Below are 10,751 nucleotides of genomic sequence, written 5' to 3'. Positions count from 1 at the left end.
CTTTATTTTTTGTGAGCAGATCGAAACACTCCATAATGTGACTGGACATTGTGTAACATGGCAGGTAATTCAAATTTCAGCTACGGGCATTTGTGCTGTCAGGTATACATATCTTCATTCATTAAAACGACTGACACAAATCAAGACGGAAAAACACATAATCGAAAAAATTCTAAACATTAAATAATACTGATGTTAATTAATGACTTGATCTCTTCACACTGAGAGGGATATCAACAAAATAAATTTCATATACAAGATGAGAGAGTTGTTATTCGTTTGTAAGAAATGGACAAAATTCATACATAGTTTTCCCCTCAGCTCCCGACAAACTTCCTAGTAAGTAGGTTCACGTATATTGGTTAAAACACAAATAAGGCAAACAGCCACATGAAAACGTTTCTTCTTTTTGCATGCTCCAGTCTTGGTGTATCTCCTTCTCCACAGTATGCAAATCACCTACTTTGAATCACTTGCTTTCAACATGTTACACAAGACACATGAAACATATAGATTACAATAAATGTATACACAAAATTGGTTGGTTCTTGAGCACAGCCACATCATCTGTCACACATAAACAAACATAAATCGTTGGTTAGTACACTCATAGTAAGTGTACACATAAAATAAATTAATCTTGTCCCATAACTTATACTTAAGATAACTTGGTTCATAGGCACAGTTGCACACATACGGTGATGCAAAATAATGTTTTGGATTTATAATCATAAACTATACATTATAAGTGAAGGGATCGTTGGGAACAATAAGAAAATGAGAAAGAGAAAGATATGGCAACAGGAACAACTAAGTCACATAATCGTTAAATAATGAGTTCTACTCATAACTGACATGTGACATCACAGCACCCCCAGTCCTCAAACGATTACAAAAGAACTGTCCTATTCTCTGAAATAAACCATTAAACATCATTACAAAGTATGTACAACAACATATGTCAACCAAGCAGCAAAACTCAAGAGCCTTCAACCCAAGTCATGGGCAAGAAATCGGTATAGTGCTAAGTAGGTTATTTAATTGGTATGTCCCGTTCTGTTTTTTTTCTTTTTCTTTAACGGTCTGCGTGTTCCGGCGTTTTCCATTCTAATCCATTACATTCTGATCATTTCTATTCGTTCCATTCCATTCTGTTCAGTTCCAATCTCTTCTGATCCGTTTCATTTCATTCCAACACGTTTCGTTTTTCAAACAGTCTGTGTGAATGACACCATTTGAATTCCCATAACTATATTTGTGTTTGAGATCATTTGGTATATGTGAGCAGAAGTAGAAATAGATACGCTTACTTATAATTGGCTCAGCAGATGAGGGAACATAGCAGTTGTCAACAAACCTCTCAGATTCATTGGACGAAAGATTATTCTTAAAAGACCGGTGCTGAAATCTTGACAAAATATCTGCAGGAGATTGGCGTTGCGACGAAAAAGGCAAACTAAAATTCACTCTGTGCTGGAACGTGCATTGTTAAGTAGGCTGTTTAGGTTTTTATGTTGGTAACGCCACGCAGTGCTCTGTATGAAAATCGCTGACTGTGCTGTGTGCAATCTGCGGCTGGTTGGACTCATTGTTGGATTATTAGCTAGTGTAGTGCTGGGCAGTTGGATGTGAATAGCGCGTAGCGTCGGGCAGTTGGAGGTGAGACGCTAGCAGCGGTGGATGTGGGGCGAGAGATTCCAGAGTTTTGAGAGGTTACTATGAACGGACGATCTGTACGTGTGTCCGTCAGAAAAAGGAAATTTGTAAGATTGGATGTCATGAACTGATATATATAATAACTTTCGAACACTATTAAGGTAAATAGGTTGTTTTTTCTCTATCAAAAGTGCAGAGGATTCGTGATTCACTAGTAGATGTCAATGCAATGATTTAATAATTCACGATGTAAGGTACCTGGAAATGAAGGTATTATATTAGTCCAATCAACGAAGGAAAATTAGGGAAAAAATTGGTCTAGTGGCAAATTTTTGTACAGTAGTAGGGGAGAGTGTCACGAACAACATAAAAAAATCCCCACCTGTGGAGTGTGGGTGTTGAGGTCGGGTTGGGATGGGGGCTTTAGTTTTTCTTGAATAACACGAAAACCGCGATTTCTATCGAAAATGTTTCCCAGTACATAATTAATCTACATTGAATTTACTGCAAAAAGGTCCTATTTATTTTTTTTCTAGAACTAATAGTTTCCATGTTGCAGGGGGTGAAAACATCATAAATCGTTAAAATAGTATTCCCACGGAATTTAGAAGAAACAGAAAATATACGTTAATTATTATAAAATAATATCTTGTATGGATACATTTAAAAAATCAACAATTCTGCCGTCGTCATGTCGCTTATTGAGTAACGATGCACCATTCATACACGTATTATGACACTTGCAGCAAACCACGGAACATGAAATGCCAGCTTTTCAGCATCCACATCATCCCCCACACGCAGCAGAATATCCGAAAAAGGTAATGCTCAGTGCAGCTTCAGACGCTGCTTTGTTACGGGGTGCAGCAATCCATCGTTCCTGTCAAGGAAGAGAGCGACTGCATGTAGTTTAAGTGATACGAACGTTCGAAGGCGAGTGCCAGCAGTGAGGGGGTGGGTTGCGGATGTCAGCTTCCTTTCAGTTTTCTATTTCACCTTTCTCTTCCCTGCAATGCAGTCCATGAAGACACAGAGTGTATGAGATACCATTTCCTCAGTCCCACTACAGAGTTTTCTACTGTGTGGAAAAACATAACTATCATATGCCAGTGACTCAATGTATCTTCTAAGATTACAATCACAGCTGCTTTTACGGTTCTTCCCCATTGTTCCTTTATGCACTTGGAAGAATACCTTGCATAATTCAAATTTTTTTCACTTCAACTACGGAAGTACACAACAGTTTTTCTCGTGAAGCTTTAGCTGAAAACCATATGGTACCCATACTTTTTCTCCCTTAGTCCATTCTTGACTGTCTTTATATGATGTAATGTTCCCGAAACTTGCTTCAACAACTCGTTTAAGGTGAACTCTCAATCGTCACTGCCCTCTATATAGTTACATATTTCCTCCATTGACGCATTAAGTCCTTTATCCTCAGGGCGTCCACTTGTTCTACATTGAGGTGCTGAGTGTATGAAGAGCTTTCATAGCAGTTGAATAAGGACTGTTCTACTTACCATTTTCAAGACGTTTTGGCCTTAATGGTGAAGGAAGTTGTGTATTTGATAAATACAGTAGTATCGTTATAACCATTCTTTGTAAGCCTGTTCTTGAGACCAAAGATTTTGGTCAGAGAGGTTACTTCTTTTGAAGAGAGGAACAGGCAGTGTGTGTTAGACAGTACGGCTATATGCTTGGTTTGAAAAGGATGGAAGCTGGTTTGTCCTATAGTGGAAGCAGCATCATTTAATAAGGATTTTGTAATAATATACTTTGAGATAACCTTTTGTGGAAATGAGATGATACGAATGCAAGAATGTCAAAAGGGAAATTTTTAAGGTAATCTAGTTTTTTTATATTTATAATTGTGTAAATTCTTATTGTTAGAACATTGCATACGATTGAAGATCGTTGCTGAAATTTTATAACGCATAATATGGTTTTCTCTTACAGTTGAAATAAGTGTCAAGGAAAGTAACTGTACACAGGAAAGTTATTGAGTAACATTTTGCTGACTTGTCTAAATGTGAGAAGGGTGTATTGCTGTCATGGCGTAATGAAGCATAGTTATAATTTGAGTCTTTGTCATTTATCAGTCGTTAAATGCAGTTCCTCGTTTTTCATTCTTTACTGTCATGACCATACTTGTATACTCGCATTCCAAATCGCGAGTTATGAACTGAGGAGCATTTTGTGAAAGTTGGTAATATACCGTCTTGCATTGCACACAGCAAGTACGCTAAATGAAATCTGATTTTTGACGGTCTCATCATTATCTTAATACTAACAGGTTGCAGAACAGATGAGTTTTCCGTGAGCGCAGGTTGACCAATAAATTTAATTATCATTAAAGTTCGTGTCCATTGTAATATGCAGTGTTTGTCAGAGTGTTATTTGTGAAAATAATATCATATCAGTTCAGAGGCTTAATAACACTAGAAGGTTTCAGTAGAGCGCTATCGGATGTGAATTTTCAAACGGTTCGATCAGGAAGTCAGATGCGTTAATTTTTACGTTAATTTGCTCTGTAATTATAATAACAGCTTTGGTGCAGTGATTCCTTACAGGATTAAGATAGAGATTAGCGATATTCAGGGCCAATATTTTAATCTGAACCGTTTTGTTTTGCAGGCAGACGACATTTGTAAATTTCGTTGAACTGGATTGCTTTCTTGCAGAGAATTGTTTGCCGTACAGGCTGGTCTGGCCTCTGCATCGTGTAGCGTGTGGTCCACATATTTTCGGTTCAAAATTTAATTTTTACATAGTTCGGTAGCTCAACACCGAGATTCACGTATTTCGATATAATAATAAGTTGTATACATTTCTCAGTTACCGACCAGGACTTACAAACACGAGTTTAGAAGTATTACACACACTTTCGCAGTTCTCGTGATATCTTGCGTCTGCAGTGTGTAGATCCCCGACAGAATAGAGGGTGTCTCCTCATTCGTCCTTCCTCTTCTCCGCGCGAACTGTAATTGTATTATCGTAACTGGAGGATCGAACACTGTAAGACTTTCGCCGCTATTTTTTTCCTTTTTGTTTATCGAAAACTTCATTATCACTGGCTTCCACACAACACAGACAGTTTTAAAGTCAGTTTTCGATTCATTTGAAAGCAAACATTTGAATCCAGCTGACAGCTGTTCCTCTGAAACAGCCTCTATCAGAAAATTTTTAATTAACTCAGCTCTAGTGTGCTTTATTTCTGGAAATTTGGATGAAATCCTCTGTTTTTTTTGTTCCTAAACTATCGGCTTTCCTATTTTTCCTCAAATAACTTGGCCTTTAAGTGAAGGCCGTCGACCACTGCGTTGTCCGTGTGAGACCTAATGCCTAAAATTTGGTATTCTCGGCACACTCTTGACAATGTGTTTCTCGGAATATTGAATTGCCGACCGATTTCCAAAGTGGAATGTCTCATGCGTCTAGTTCCAAAAACCATTCCGTTCGAAGTCTGTTAATTCCCGTCGTGCAACCATAATCACGTCAGAAATCTCTTTACATAAATCATCTGAGTACAAATTACTCCCACGGCCCTTTTATACCTTGAAAACGCGACACTTCTTCCATCTGTATATGTGTATATCGATATCCCATGACTTTTGTAACCTCAATGTATATAAATAAACTTTCAAAATTTAACTGTTCTGCAGGGAAAAGAAGGGAACTAGAGGGAAAGTGTTCCTATCAGAGTACAAAAAGGGAATAGGTTCCTCTTAAAAGACTGTGACAGAAATGTGGGGAATTCGTGTTCTATATGCAGCCTCCTCCACAGATGAACCGCACTTTACTACAATTCTCGCCATAAAATTTTCCTACTACAGTCCTTACATCCTCGTTCCGTTTCATATCGCTTTGCAGCGCTATACGTTGATATTTACTTGGCGTGACTGTGTCGGGCACTATATTACAAATAATATATTCAAACATAATAGGATTGTTTTTGCTAATCATAAGCACTGATTACATTTTTCTACATCTAGAACGAGCTGCTATTTGTCACACGAACTATAAAATTTGTCTAAGTCATCTTGCATCCTCCTACAGTCACTCAGTGATGACACCTTCCCATCAAACGTTAAACATGTCTCGGAACCTATTCTGTACGCTCGTATGTTTGTTAACAATGTGCAGTTCGACACTGTGTCCAACACGTTTCGGAATACTGGGGACATAGAATCTGCCTGTTGCCCTTTCTCAGGATATCATGTGAGGTAAGGACAAGCTGGTTTCACATTGTGAACATTCTACTTCTCGTGTTCCTGATGTATTTCGCAGACATTTTAGATTGCGAAAGAATATTGTGATACTTGAATAACATGATAGAAAAATAAAGAAGTGGAAAATATTTAATTTGAGGGTCTACTGTGTCTCACACCATGTGTGGTACACAGATCGAAATTTGAACAATCACTAGCGTTTCGTACCTGTAAGTTGGTAGTAAAACAGCGTTTGCATTTGTGTTCGCGTTTGTTTTTGAGTATGCGTCTGAGAAAAATAATATTACAACAATAAAAATTTTGTTGTGCAGCTGGCGTATTTTTGCAGATATTTTGGGCTTGAAAAAAACGTAGTGACGCTTGACAGACATCAGTAGAATAATTTAGCCATGGAGAATAATTAATTTGAGATTCTTACTGAAATATGAACGCGGGTCGAAGTGGCCGAGCGGTTCTAGGCGCTCCATTCTGGAACGGCGCTACCGCGACGGTCGCAGGTTCGAATCCTGCCTCGAGCATGGATGTGTGTGATGTCCTTAGGTTAGTTAGGTTTAATTATTTCTAAGTTCTAGGGGACTGATGACCTAAGAAGTTAAGTCCCATAGTGCTCAGAGCCCTTTGAACCATTTTTTTGAAATATGAACACAACCATCTGTTGTAGAAAACAAGCAAAAGAAGCATAAAACAGTAGTTGATTTTCATTCCATGTTTTGAATTTTTGTGGCACATTAGTTGAAGTAAAAACTTATCTCAGCCAACTATGATTCAAAATGAATGGGATAGAAAGAAAGTATTCCTGTGACTACATTAATGACATTATTTCAGAAATACACATGTAGATTGAATACTTAACTATCAGAGTTCCTATAGACATTCACAGATGTTCGATATCGGCTCCATTTGTGGCATGGCGCATGTCTGTCCGGTATTGTATTTCCTGCCAGACCCATTGTAACAAAGCCCGAGGAGTGGAATTAGCTACGCTCATAATCCAGTGCCTTAGCTGCCGTAAGTCCTAGGGATATGGAGGTATGAGTATACGTACACTACGTCCTTCAGACGTTCACAAAATAAGAAATCTATTGGTGTAAGGTAAGCCAACCTGAGCGGCCGCGAAATAAATGGCAATCATTCAAAACAGTGTGACCAGTCCATCACCGTAGAAGATGCTTTTTAGTGACTACATAGGAAGTTGTGCCAATGTGCTGGAGCTCTGACCCGCTGAAAATGAAGTTGGGTACTTCTGTCAGCTGAGACAACATCCAGAGAGAAGGCATATCAAGAAAGTTGTGGCTGGCTGTAGCGGTACATTTTGTGAAGAAGAAAGGACGAAAGACTCTGCGATTGTTAATGGCGCAGATAGTTTCGGGAAATGACGTTCGTGTTCTAGAGAGGTATGCGGATTTTGTGTACCCCGTATTCTCAAATTACGCTTGTTCACTCCACCACTTAAGTGGAATATGGCTTTGTTAGGAAACACAAGTCTCTATGGGAAACCATCCACCTTCATCTGTGCTTGAAAATAAGTAAGTAATTGCTTCCTTTTTGGTTTATTGGATGGTTTTAGTTTCTGCAACATTTGAATTCTATACGCCTTATTCTGCAAACGCTTGCGCAACACACGCCACACCTTTGACTGTGACGCAATCACTTCTCTGCTGGCACAAATCGTGGATTTTCTGGGACTCCTTTCGCAGATCGTAAGAATATTTTCCAGTCCTCCCTGGCTGTCTTGTGGTTTTATTCTTGCATATGCGTTTTGTGTCCTCGAATTGCTTTGCCCATATAGCACTGTTGTGAGAGTGTGACGCCACTTGACCAAATTCGTCCAAAAACATCTTTGAACGACGACTATTGTTGACGTTTTTGCACATCCTATGACACAATACAACTTTCCTATCGTGGATACCACTATTATGAATAGATGAACAACAATGGCGGCTCTCCAGTGATCCATTGTTGCCAGAGTTAACATTTGAGCCTAAATGTGTATTTCTGAAATAAAGTCATTACTGCAGTCCTACGATTACTTTCTTTTTATCATGTCCGTTTTGAGTCACCCAGTATTTATAATTCGTTAATTACACATTATAAGTGAACATTGGTTTTTAACTATTTGTGGAAAGTGCGTTTTATACTCGTAGCCATAATCCATGCAGAATGCTATATAGTTTCCAAAGAAATTTACAGATGTGATATGGGAAGTTACTGACGAAACAGTACAGTATGTGAAAATTGTCTGTAGTGAAGAATAGAAACAGAGATGGCAATATCACTTTTTTAATGTGACGCTATTTTACGCAGACTTCAAGAAGAATATAATAATTCCAATCCCAAAGAAAGCAGGTGTTGACAGATGTGAAAATTACCGAACTATTAGTTTAATAAGTCACAGCTGCAAAATACTAACGCGGATTCTTTATAGACGAATGGAAAAACTAGTAGAAGCCGACCTCGGGGAAGATCAGTTTGGATTCCGTAGAAATGTTGGAACACGTGAGGCAATACTGACCCTACGACTTATCTTAGAAGATAGATTAAGGAAGGGCAAACCTACGTTTCTAGCATTTGTAGACTTAGAGAAAGCTTTTGACAATGTTGACTGGAACACTCTCTTTCAAATTCTGAAGGTGGCAGGGGTAAAATACAGGGAGCGAAAGACTATTTACAATTTGTACAGAAACCAGATGGTAGTTATAAGAGTCGAGGGACATGATAGGGAAGCAGTGGTTGGGAAGGGAGTGAGACAGGGTTGTAGCCTCTCCCCAATGGTATTCAATCTGTATATTGAACAAGCAGTAAAGGAAACAAAAGAAAAATTCGGAGTAGGTATTAAAATACATGGAGAAGAAATAAAAACTTTGAGGTTCGCTGATGACATTGTAATTCTGTCAGAGACAGCAGAGGACTTGGAAGAGCAGTTGAAAGGAATGGGCAGTGTCTTGAAAGGAGGATATAAGATGAACATCAACAAAATCAAAACGAGGATAATGGAATGTAGTCGAATTAAGTCGGGTGATGCTGAGGGAATTAGATTAGGAAAAGAGACACTTAAAGTAGTAAAGGAGTTTTGCTATTTGGGGAGCAAAATAACTGATGATGGTCGTAGTAGAGAGGATATAAAATGTTGACTTGCAATGGCAAGGAAAGCGTTTCTGAAGAAGAGAAATTTGTTAACATCGAGTATAGATTTAAGTGTCAGGAAGTCATTTCTGAAAGTTTTTGTATGGAGTGTAGCCATGTATGGAAGTGAAACATGGACGATAAATAGTTTGGACAAGAAGAGAATAGAAGCTTTCGAAATGTGGTGGTACAGAAGAATGCTGAAGTTTAGAGGGGTAGATCACATAACTAATTAGGAAGTATTGAATAGGGTTGGGGAGAAGAGAAGTTTGTGGCACAACTTGACCAGAAGAAGGGATCGGTTGGTAGGACATGTTCCGAGGCATCAAGGGATCACCAATTTAGTGCTGAAGGGCAGCATGGAGGGTAAAAATCGTATAGGGAGACCAACAGATGACTACACTAAGCAGATTCAGAAGGATGTAGGTTGCAGTAGGTACTGGGAGATGAAGAAGCTGGCACAAGATAGAGTAGCTTGGAGAGCTGCATCAAACCAGTCTCAGGACTAAGACCACAACAACAACAACATTTGACGCATATCAGCGACGGTTACGTATTTTTACAGTGTATGTGTGTGTGTGTGTATGAATTACTGACGCATCTACATCTACATCCATACTCCGCAAGCAACCTGACGGTGTATGGCGGAGGGTACCCTGAGTACCTCTATCGGTTCTCCCTTCTATTCCAGTCTCGTATTGTTCGTGGAAAGAAGGATTGTCGGTATGCTTCTGTGTGGGCTCTAATCACTCTGATTTTATCCTCATGGTCGCTTCGCGAGATATACGTAGTAGGGAGCAATATACTGCTTGACTCTTCGGTGAAGGTATGTTCTCGAAACTTTAACAAAAGCCCGTACTGAGCTAATGAGCGTCTCTCCTGCAGAGTCTTCCACTGGAGTTTATCTATCATCTCCGTAACGCTTTCGCGATTAGTAAATGATCCTGTAACAAAGCGCACTGCTCTCCGTTGGATCTTCTCTATCTCTTCTATCAACCCTATCTGGTACGGATCCCACACTGTTGAGCAGTATTCAAGCAGTGGGCGAACAAGCGTACTGTAACCTACTTCCTTTGTTTTCGGATTGCATTTCCTTAGGATTCTTCCAATGAATCTCTGTCTGTCATCTGATTTACCGACGATCAACTTTATATGATCATTCCATTTTAAATCACTCCTAATGCGTACTCCCAGATAATTTATGGAATTAACTGCTTCCAGTTGCTGACCTGCTATTTTGTAGCTAAATGATAAGGGATCTATCTTTCTATGTATTCGCGGCACACTACACTTGTCTAGATTCAATTGCCATTCCCTGCACCATGCGTCAATTCGTTGCAGATCCTCCTGCATTTCAGTACAATTTTTCATTGTTGCAACCTCTCGATACACCACAGCATCATCTGCAAAAAGCCTCAGTGAACTTCCGATGTCATCCACCAGGTCATTTATGTATATTGTGAATAGCAACGGTCCTATGACACTCCCCTGCGGCACACATGAAATCACTCTTACTTCGGAAGACTTCTCTCCATTGAGAATGACATGCTGCGTTCTGTTATCTAGGAACTACTCAATCCAATCACACAATTGGTCTGATAGTCCGTATGCTCTTACTTTGTTCATTAAATGACTGTGGGGAACTGTGTCAAACGCCTTGCGGAAGTCAAGAAACACGGCATCTACCTGTGAACCCGTGTCTATGGCCCTCTGAGTCTCGTGGACGAATAGCGCGAGCTGGGT

Source organism: Schistocerca gregaria, chromosome 2 (genome assembly GCF_023897955.1).
Source record: "Schistocerca gregaria isolate iqSchGreg1 chromosome 2, iqSchGreg1.2, whole genome shotgun sequence".
NCBI classification, from domain to species: domain Eukaryota; kingdom Metazoa; phylum Arthropoda; class Insecta; order Orthoptera; family Acrididae; genus Schistocerca; species Schistocerca gregaria.
The sequence above is the reverse complement of the archived record's forward strand: the minus strand, read 5'-3'. Positions refer to the sequence as shown.